Source organism: Elgaria multicarinata, chromosome 1 (genome assembly GCF_023053635.1).
Source record: "Elgaria multicarinata webbii isolate HBS135686 ecotype San Diego chromosome 1, rElgMul1.1.pri, whole genome shotgun sequence".
NCBI lineage: Eukaryota > Metazoa > Chordata > Lepidosauria > Squamata > Anguidae > Elgaria > Elgaria multicarinata.
Window position 1 is genome coordinate 164338091 of NC_086171.1, and position 11089 is coordinate 164349179.

Sequence of the window (11089 nt, forward strand, 5' to 3'; positions counted from 1 at the left end):
TGGTGAGTTTGGTTCACTTATCTCATTGGGAAGCTGCAGTCACGGCCCGTTTTGCACAATATGAGTTTTTGCCTGGAACGTGTATCTGAATATGGTTTCGGGGCAACTTTTGGAGCTTTCTATATTTGTCCCACCTAGTTATGTGCATCTGCTGAGTTTGCTTCACTTATCTCATTGGGAAGCTGCTGTTACGGCCCATTTTGCGCAATACATGTTTTTGCCCGAAACTGGTATCTGAACGTGGTTTCGGGGCAACTTTTGGAGCTTTCTATATTTGTCCCACCTAGTTATGTGCGTCTGATGAGTTTGATTCACTTATGTCATTGGGAAGCTGCCATTACGGCCCATTTTGGGCAATACGCGTTTTTGCCTGGAACGGGCATCTGAACGTGGTTTGGGGGCAACTTTTGGAGTTTTCTATATTTGTCCCACCTAGTTATGTGCATCTGGTGAGTTTGGTTCACTTATCTCATTGGGAAGCTGCCGTTATGGCCCATTTTGCGAAATACGCGTTTTTGCCCGGAACGTGGCTTGAGGCCAATTTTTGGCCCTTTGGATGTGTTCTTTGGATGTGTTCTTTCCCTATTAACAGCTGCTACAAAAGCCCTTGGAAATATAAAAGGTCTCTGAGCAGTCATGTTCTTCATCAAACTGGATTTGGTCAAAAGTTGACATACTTCTAAATATGAAAGCCAAAAAAAACCACTTTGTACAGGAAGCAAAATCCTTGAACTTTTCACTCCCTTCAGTACATAAACTAGATATATGTGCAAATTATATAAGAAGTAGAAACAATACAATATCAGCACATACACACACATATCAATGCCACAATCCAGTGCACTCTTAACCCTCCTGAAATCAATGGGCATAAGTATGCCTAATTAACTGTGTGGGATCATGGCCGAGATGTACTTCAGCAATGGATTGTGCCTAATAACATATGAAAGGGACATGCGAACTAGACAGAATATTACATGGTTGTATTTTCATAGGAACTGCCCCTTCCAATGCTGGAAAAATTCACACAGAGTAACAGACTACTCTAAATGCTAAAGTAGACATGACACCATTTAAAATTACATGAATGACTTTAAAAAAAGTTTATACCAGGCAATTTTGTGTCATCTGCAAATTTGATAAGCATTCCCTGCACCTCCTCGTCCAAATCATTAATAAAAATGTTGAAGAGCACTGGGCCCAGAACTGAGCCCTGCGGCACCCCACTCGTTGCCTCTCCCCAGTTTGAGAAGGTTCCATTGATAAGTACTCTTTGAGTCCGATTCTGTAGCCAACTGTGAATCCACCTAATAGTTGTTCCATCTAGCCCACTTTTAGCTAGTTTGTTAATCAGAATGTCATGTGGTACTTTGTCAAAAGCTTTGCTGAAGTCAAGATATATGACGTCCACAGCGTTCCCACGGTCCACAAGGGAGGTTACCTTATCAAAAAATGAGATCAAATTTGTCTGACAGGATTTGTTCTTGAGAAATCCATGCTGGCTTCTAATAATCACTGCATTGTTTTCATGGTGCTTACAGATTGACTTCTTTATAATCTGCTCAAAATTTTTCCCAGGGATGGCTGTCAGACTGACTGGTCTGTAATTCCCAGGTTCCTTCTTTTTGCCCTTTTTGAAGATAAGGATAAAATTAGCCTTCCTCTAGTCATCCAGTGCTTCACCCATCTTCAATGATTTCACAAAGATAATAGACAGTGGTTCTGAGAATTCTTTATTATTCTAGGATGCAGTTCATCGGGCCCTAGAGATTTGAACCTGTTCAAAGAAATTTGACCATTTGAACTTGACCATTTGTTCATCAATCTCAAACTGCAGTTCTGCCCCGTCAGCTTGTACTTCACTTTTTCCAGGGGGGGTCATAGACCCGCTTTTGGGAGAAGACTGAGCCAAAGTAGGAATTGGAAGTTTCCGGCTGATTCATCTAAACCAGTACCATTCGTTATGAACATTGTAAACTTGAACATTAATCTAATTAGACAGATACCCGCCTTGTTTATTGTCTTATCCCTGGATTTCCTAGGCGGCAAGTATGCTATATCTTCCATGTTTAGAGATAGGTTATTTAATGCAATAGTATATTCGTCTCATATCCTAGCATTAAAGTCTCCCATTACAATAACTGGGCATAAAAGATACTGTTGATAACAGTATCTAAAAGGGCCTCCAATGTGTCCCAGATGTTAGCAGGATAGTAATTGGATCCTCTGGGGGGATATATATGTTTATACATGTTAGTCTGCCCCCTTTTGGATAGTCAGCTGAATGGCTTGCAAAAATGGTGTCAGTAACTATTTCCTGGGTCACAATGTTTAGACTGGCAGATATACCCAAAGCGAGGCCCCCACAGCTCCTCCCTTTCTTGAAAGTTTTTTATTTTTTGCTGGCACTGAGAATATTTGATAGCCTTGTAGTTCTATTTTTTGTGCCCTGGTTTCTTGTAGACTAAATATATGAAAGTTGGTCAGATATTGTACAAACTCCAAATCATTCAGCTTGTTCTCCAACCCCGCGATATTCCAAGACAGTAGCTTAAGCGACTCTGTTTGCACTTCCAGATGGAACCTTTTAGTTAGATCAGGAGGTGAAATTTGATTGTTACATCAACTTTTATCTAGGTCTTGTCAATCTTCACCAGGGCTCAGTTTCAGTATGCTACACGGCTTTGGTTTAGTGATTTCTAAGGGGATATATTCACCAACTGGGCTCAGTGTTAATTTTCCTTCATATATCGCTGTTATCAATTTGCCATCCTCATTAAGCAGTTGAATGAAGCATGCAGAGGGAGGAATATTCAATTTGAAACCACGTGGCTGACTGTGTAATGGCGACGGTCATAACCCCCCAAAAAAGCAAATGCAGAAAGCCATGGTAAGGCAGCATGATTTTTTATTAATTTTTATTTGCTGAATTGTCATGACTTCCCTCAAAGAATACCGGAAAAAGTAGTGTGGTGAGGGTGTAGAACTACAGTTCCCAGGATTTTCTAGGGAAAAGGAATAGCTAATGATCCAATTTAATTCTTTGGTATACATATGTCATCTGCAGTTATCAGTGGGACACCAGAGTAAACTGTTTTGTTGCTTTCCTGCTACTTGTACCTTTCCCCCCTTCCCTTAAACTTGCCCTCTAATCTTGAGCTTCATAAAGTTTCTGAATTTAGAACCTGAGGTTTGACTGCATATTTTGACAACCAAAGTTCTTTCCCCTACATGTCAAACAGTGACGCCAGAAAGGCCGGGCAGAGGTCCGGGACCAAAAATACAGTCTCTCCCCCCCCCACCCCCGCCACTCAGTGCTCACTCTCTCCCGTGCCATCTCCCCCCTTACCCCTCCCCTTTTAAAACTTCCTTTTAACTTTTAAAACAGGTTGGGGCACGTTGCCACATGGACAGAGGTACGCAGCACAACTGCAGCTGTGCTCTGCAGTGCCCAAACTCTTCTAAAAGTTAAAAAAGAGAAAAGATCCTGATAAGGAGGTAGAGTAAGTGTGTGTGGGAGAAAGACTAGGCAGAGAGCTATGCTGGGGGGCGGGGTGGGGAACATGCCGGTGGGGGGGGGGGAGAATACTGCCCAGGAGTATGCGTGTGACTTCCCCCTGACATGTGTCTTGTTCGGGGGCCATTAAAGCAGGCGGCAACACCCATGTTGGACCCAGACTGCTCTCCCATGCTCGACCCAGGAGAGATCAGGGGAAAACAGGCCAAACTCCCACACACCAGTGAACAGGGAGTTGGTTGGTTGCCCCCAGTCCCAGAATGAAAATCCACTTCTGTCACTTTGACTTCCTCTTGCTAAAGGGATCTGGTGAACTGAATTGAGAGCAGGGTTGCCAGAGGCCAAGAAGGATAGGGGTTCTGCACCTTTGAGAGCTGCCAAGAGGGTGAATGCGTGAGAAGCGGCACTTGGTGAAATGCCCTTTTCTACACACATGTGAAAGGCACAGTAGCCCAGTTCTCTTTGGTATCTGGTCACCCTGAGACAGGGGTAGCAAAAGGAAAACATAGTGCTGCAGACGGATTGCATCCCCCAGCAACACAGCACAGCAGGATAGAAGTTCTTCTGCAATGGCATTGCCTTGGGGTGGGGCTGCACTTGCGGTCAGGATGGTGGGGAGCTCTTAGGGTGGGCTTTTCCCATGCACCAAGGACACTGGCATGGTGGGGAGGGTGAAGGCTGTAAGAACCATAAAAACACAAAACACACACACACGGTGTTATTATTTATCATAATTTATTTATTAATTGTTATTGCTTAATCTACCCTGATAATTGAAGAGGGTATTTTTGCAAGTAAAAGGGTTGTTCGGGTTAATTCACTCACACTTATTGAAAGTCAGGTAGGTGCAGGAAATGCATGTAGGACTACGGCAAGTGAGCAACTTGAGGGACCTCTCTGGTGATTGGCAACTGGCAAAGACTGTGGGACCTATTGGAAGAAAACACACTACTTTTTGGGCTAAGTCAACACAACTGCTCAGAGTTTTGGGGGCCCAAAACTAAGGAAGGCCTCCCCCTATACACCTACAACACTGAGGCTGTGGTGGAAGGGAGTGCCAAACCTGATTCAGCACAAGAGCCCAAATTAAATTTCAGAGCAGCTCTTGGAAGCCAGGTTCTAGAAGTGAGTGGGGTTGAAGGAAAAAAGCAGATGTTTATTTCTTTCTTCATTTTATTTAAAACATTTATTGGCCACCTTTCAGGGCAAGAGACCCCAGACAGAGGCTTACAATAATAAAATACACATTTTCATTGGAGAACTGAATTAAGCAATTGAAAACGAAGGCTTCCCTGGTCTCCCCTTGATGGGGCATCTGGCCAGTAAAGTGTGAAGTCCGGCAATAAGGGGTCCCCTCCCTTTGAAGGCAGTGCTTTCCTTTCACATCTTTACAGCAGAACTTCCAGGCATCCCTTCTTCGGCAGCTGCATTCCCTTTCCATTCAATCCATCCAGCAGGTGGAAAGCAGAGAAATGGCCAGGGAAGTCTTCATCCAGGACAGCCAGCAGGGCCTTGATTTCAAAAGTGTAGCAGACAATCAACCTGGCATAGAGGAGTGAAAATTTACAATCAACAAACGAGAAGGAAAGAAAACACAAAAACAAGTGCAATCAAAGCCAGTGTAATATGTTTAGAGGGTTGGACTGACCTACCTTGTAGGGTTGTTTCGAGGATGAGATGGAGAGGAAGATGACGATGTAAGATGCCGCAGATTCCTTGGAAGTGTTAAAAATCAAAGCCCACCACATGAAGGAGAGACAGAGGAGGGGAGAATGGCCCCTAAAGAGTGAAAGCCGGCAAGAAACAGTACTCTCCCTTTGAAGGGGTCTCTGGCCACTGAAGTGTGCAGATGGGCAATAAAAAAGTGATCTCTATATAAAGAGGAATCTGGCCAGTAAAGTGTGAAGGCTGTCAATAAGCACTTCTCTCCCCTTGAAGGCAAAAACGGCTAGTAAAGTGTGGTGTCCTGCAATAAGCACTTCTCTCCCCGTAAAGGGAAGACTGGCGAGTAAAGTGTGGAGTCCTGCAATAAACACTTCTCTCCCCATGAAGGGAAGACTGGCTAGTAAAGTGTGGTGTCCTGCAAAAAGCACTTCTCTCGCCTTGAAGGGAAGACTGGCTAGTAAAGTGTGGTGTCCTGCAATAAGCACTTCCTTCCCTTGAAGGGAAGACTGGCCAGTAAAGTGTGGTGTCCGGCAATAAGCACTTCTCTCCCCGTGAAGGGAAGACTGGCCAGTAAAGTGTGGTGTCCTGCAAAAAGCACTTCTCTCGCCTTGAAGGGAAGAAAGGCTAGTAAAGTGTGGTGTCCTGCAGTAAGCATTTCTCTCCCTTTGAAGGGAAGACTGGCTAGTAAAGTGTGGTGTCCTGCAATAAGCACTTCTCTCCCCGTGAAGGGAAGACTGGCTAGTAAAGTGTGGAGTCCTGCAATAAGCACTTCTCTCCCCGTGAAGGGAAGACTGGCCAGTAAAGTGTGGTGTCCTGCAATAAGCATTTCTCTCCCTTTGAAGGGAAGACTGGCTAGTAAAGTGTGGTGTCCTGCAATAAGCACTTCTCTCCCCGTGAAGGGAAGACTGGCCAGTAAAGTGTGGAGTCCTGCAATAAGCACTTCTCTCCCCGTGAAGGGAAGACTGGCCAGTAAAGTGTGGTGTCCTGCAATAAGCACTTCTCTCCCCGTGAAGGGAAGACTGGCCAGTAAAGTGTGGAGTCCTGCAATAAGCACTTCTCTCCCCGTGAAGGGAAGACTGGCTAGTAAAGTGTGGAGTCCTGCAATAAGCACTTCTCTCCCCGTGAAGGGAAGACTGGCTAGTAAAGTGTGGTGTCCTGCAATAAGCACTTCTCTCCCCGTGAAGGGAAGACTGGCTAGTAAAGTGTGGAGTCCTGCAATAAGCACTTCTCTCCCCGTGAAGGGAAGACTGGCCAGTAAAGTGTGGTGTCCTGCAATAAGCACTTCTCTCCCCGTGAAGGGAAGACTGGCCAGTAAAGTGTGGAGTCCTGCAATAAGCACTTCTCTCCCCGTGAAGGGAAGACTGGCTAGTAAAGTGTGGAGTCCTGCAATAAGCACTTCTCTCCCTGTGAAGGGAAGACTGGCTAGTAAAGTGTTGTGTCCTGAAATAAATCACCTCTCTCCCCTTATTTATTTATTTATTTATTTATTTATTTATTTATTACATTTTTATACCGCCCAATAGCCGAAGCTCTCTGGGCGGTTCACAAAAATTAAAACCATCATAAAACAACCAACAAGTTAAAAACACAAATACAAAATACAATATAAAAAGCACAACCAGGATAAAACCACGCAGCAAAATTGATATAAGGTTAAAATACAGAGTTAAAACAGTATAATTTAAATTTAAGTTAAACTTAAGTGTTAAAATACTGAGTGAATAAAAAGGTCTTCAGCTGGCGACGAAAGGAGTACAGTGTAGAAGCCAGGCGGACCTCTCTGGGAACCCTAACCCTAACCCTTGAAGGGAAGACTGTCTAGTAAAGTGTGGAGTCCTGCAATAAGCATTTCTCTCCCCTTGAAGGGAAGACTGGCTAGTAAAGCGTGGAGTCCTGCAATAAGCATTTCTCTACCCTTCAAGGGAAGACTGTCTAGTAAAGTGTGGAGTCCTGCAAGAAGCACTTCTCTCCCCTTGAAGGGAAGACTGGCTAGTAAAGTGTGGTGTCCTGAAATAAATCACCTCTCTCCCCTTGAAGGGAAGACTGGCTCTTAAAGTGTGGTGTCCTGCAATAAGCATTTCTTTCCCCTTGAAGGGAAGTCTGGCTAGTAAAGTGTGGTGTCCTGTAGTAAGCATTTCTCTCCTCTTGAAGGGAAGTCTGGCTAGTAAAGTGTGGTGTCCTTTAGTAAGCATTTCTCTCCGCTTTAAGGGAAGACTGGCTAGTAAAGTGTGGTGTCCTGCAATAAGCATTTCTCTCCCCTTGAAGGGAAGACTGGCAAGTAAAGTGTGGTGTCCTGCAATAAGCATTTCTCTCCCCTTGAAGGGAAGACTGGCTAGTAAAGTGTGGTGTCCTGAAATAAGTATTTCTCTCCCCTTGAAGGGAAGACTGGCTAGTAAAGTGTGGTGTCCTGCAGTAAGCATTTCTCTCCCCTTGAAGGGAAGTCTGGCTAGTAAAGTGTGGTGACCTGAAATAAGCATTTCTCTCCCCTTGAAGGGAAGACTGGCTAATAAAGTGTGGTGTCCAGCAATGAGTATTTCTCTCCCCTTGAAGGGAAGACTGGCTAGTAAAGTGTGGTGTTCTGCAGTAAGCATTTCTCTCCCCTTGAAGGGAAGACTGGTTAGTAAAGAGTGGTGTCCGGCAATAAGCACTTCTCTCCCCCTGAAGGGAAGAATGGCTAGTAAAATGTGGTGTCCTGCAGTAACCATTTCTCTCCCCTTGAAGGGAAGAATGGCTAGTATAGTGTGGTGTCCTGCAATAAGCACTTCTCTCCCCTTGAAGGGAAGACTGGCTAGTAAAGTGTGCTGTCCTGCAATAAGCATTTCTCTCCCCTTGAAGGGAAGTCTGGCTAGTAACGTGTGGTGTCCTGCAATAAACATTTCTTTCCCCTTGAAGGGAAGACTGGCTAGTAAAGTGTGGTGTCCTGCAATAAGCATTTCTCTCCCCTTGAAGGGAAGACTGGCTAGTAAAGTGTGGTGTCCTGCAATAAGCATTTCTCTCCCCTTGAAGGGAAGACTGGCTAGTAAAGTGTGGTGTCCTGCAATAAGCATTTCTCTCCCGTTGAAGGGAAGACTGGCTAGTAAAGTGTGGTGTCCAGCAATAAGTATTTCTCTCCCCTTGAAGGGAAGACTGGCTAGTAAAGTGTGGTGTGCTGCAGTAACCATTTCTCTCCCCTTGAAGGGAGGATTGGCTAGTAAAGTGTGGTGTCCTACAATAAGCACTTCTCTTCCCATGAAGGGAGGATTGGCTAGTAAAGTGTGGAGTCCTGCAATAAGCATTTCTCTCCCCGTGAAGGGAAGACTGGCTAGTAAAGTGTGGAGTCCTGCAATCAGCACTTCTCTCCCTGTGAAGGGAAGACTGGCTAGTAAAGTGTTGTGTCCTGAAATAAATCACCTCTCTCCCCTTATTTATTTATTTATTTATTTATTACATTTTTATACCGCCCAATAGCCGAAGCTCTCTGGGCGGTTCACAAAAATTAAAACCATCATAAAACAACCAACAAGTTAAAAACACAAATACAAAATACAATATAAAAAGCACAACCAGGATAAAACCACGCTGCAAAATTGATATAAGGTTAAAATACAGAGTTAAAACAGTATAATTTAAATTTAAGTTAAACTTAAGTGTTAAAATACTGAGTGAATAAAAAGGTCTTCAGCTGGTGACGAAAGGAGTACAGTGTAGAAGCCAGGCGGACCTCTCTGGGAACCCTAACCCTAACCCTTGAAGGGAAGACTGTCTAGTAAAGTGTGGAGTCCTGCAATAAGCATTTCTCTCCCCTTGAAGGGAAGACTGGCTAGTAAAGCGTGGAGTCCTGCAATAAGCATTTCTCTACCCTTCAAGGGAAGACTGTCTAGTAAAGTGTGGAGTCCTGCAAGAAGCACTTCTCTCCCCTTGAAGGGAAGACTGGCTAGTAAAGTGTGGTGTCCTGAAATAAATCACCTCTCTCCCCTTGAAGGTAAGACTGGCTCTTAAAGTGTGGTGTCCTGCAATAAGCATTTCTTTCCCCTTGAAGGGAAGTCTGGCTAGTAAAGTGTGGTGTCCTGTAGTAAGCATTTCTCTCCTCTTGAAGGGAAGTCTGGCTAGTAAAGTGTGGTGTCCTGCAATAAGCATTTCTCTCCCCATGAAGGGAAGTCTGGCTAGTAAAGTGTGGTGTCCTTTAGTAAGCATTTCTCTCCGCTTTAAGGGAAGACTGGCTAGTAAAGTGTGGTGTCCTGCAGTAAGCATTTCTCTCCCCTTGAAGGGAAGACTGGCTAGTAAAGTGTGGTGTCCTGCAGTAACCATTTCTCTCCCCTTGAAGGGAAGACTGGCTAGTAAAGTGTGGTGTCCTGCAGTAACCATTTCTCTCCCCTTGAAGGGAAGACTGGCTAGTAAAGTGTGGTGTCCTGCAGTAAGCATTTCTCTCCCCTTGAAGGGAAGACTGGCTGGTAAAGTGTGGTGTCCTGAAATAAGCATTTCTCTCCCCTTGAAGGGAAGTCTGGTTAGTAAAGTGTGGTGTCCAGCAATAAGTATTTCTCTCCCCTTGAAGGGAAGACTGGCTAGTAAAGTGTGGTGTCTTGCAGTAAGCATTTCTCTCCCCTTGAAGGGAAGACTGGCTAGTAAAGTGTGGTGTCCAGCAATAAGTATTTCTCTCACCTTGAAGGGAAGACTGGCTAGTAAAGTGCGGTGTCCTGCAATAAGCATTTCTCTCCCCTTGAAGGGAAGACTGGCTAGTAAAGTGTGGTGTCCTGCAGTAAGCATTTCTCTCCCCTTGAAGGGAAGACTGGCTAGTAAAATGTGGTGTCCTGCAGTAAGCATTTCTCTCCCCTTGAAGGGAAGACTGGCTAGTAAAATGTGGTGTCCTGCAGTAACCATTTCTCTCCCCTTGAAGGGAAGACTGGCTAGTAAAGTGTGGTGTCCTGCAGTAAGCATTTCTCTCCCCTTGAAGGGAAGACTGGCTAGTAAAGTGTGGTGTCCTGCAATAAACATTTCTCTCCCCTTGAAGGGAAGACTGGCTAGTAAAGTGTGGTGTCCTGCAGTAACCATTTCTCTCCCCTTGAAGGGAAGACTGGCTAGTAAAGTGTGGTGTCCTGCAGTAAGCATTTCTCTCCCCTTGAAGGGAAGACTGGCTAGTAAAGTGTGGTGTCCTGCAATAAACATTTCTCTCCCCTTGAAGGGAAGACTGGCTAGTAAAGTGTGGTGTCCTGCAGTAAGCATTTCTCTCCCCTTGAAAGGAAGACTGGCTAGTAAAGTGTGGTGTCCAGCAATAAGCATTTCTCTCCCCTTGAAGGGAAGACTGGCTAGTAAAGTGTGGTGTCCTGCAATAAGCATTTCTCTCCCCTTGAAGGGAAGACTGGCTAGTAAAGTGTGGTGTCCTGCAGTAAGCATTTCTCTCCCCTTGAAGGGAAGACTGGCTAGTAAAGTGTGGTGTCCTGCAGTAACCATTTCTCTCCCCTTGAAGGGAAGACTGGCTAGTAAAGTGTGGTGTCCTGCAGTAAGCATTTCTCTCCCCTTGAAGGGAAGACTGGCTAGTAAACTGTGGTGTCCTGCATTAACCATTTCTCTCCCCTTGCAGGGAAGACTGCCTAGTAAACGGTGGTGTCCTGCAGTAACCATTTCTCTCCCCTTGAAGGGAAGACTGGGTAGTAAAGTGTGGTGTCTTGCAGTAAGCATTTCTCTCCCCTTGAAGGGAAGACTGGCTAGTAAAGTGTGGTGTCCTGAAGTAAGCATTTCTCTCCCCTTGAAGGGAAGACTGGCTTTTAAAGTGTGGTGTCCTGCAATAAGCACTTCTCTCCCCTTGAAGGGAAGTATGGCTAGTAAAGTGTGGTGTCCTGTAGTTAGCATTTCTCTCCCCTTGAAGGGAAGACTGGCTTTTAAAGTGTGGTGTCCTGCAGTAAGCATTTCTCTCCCCTTGAAGGGAAGTAT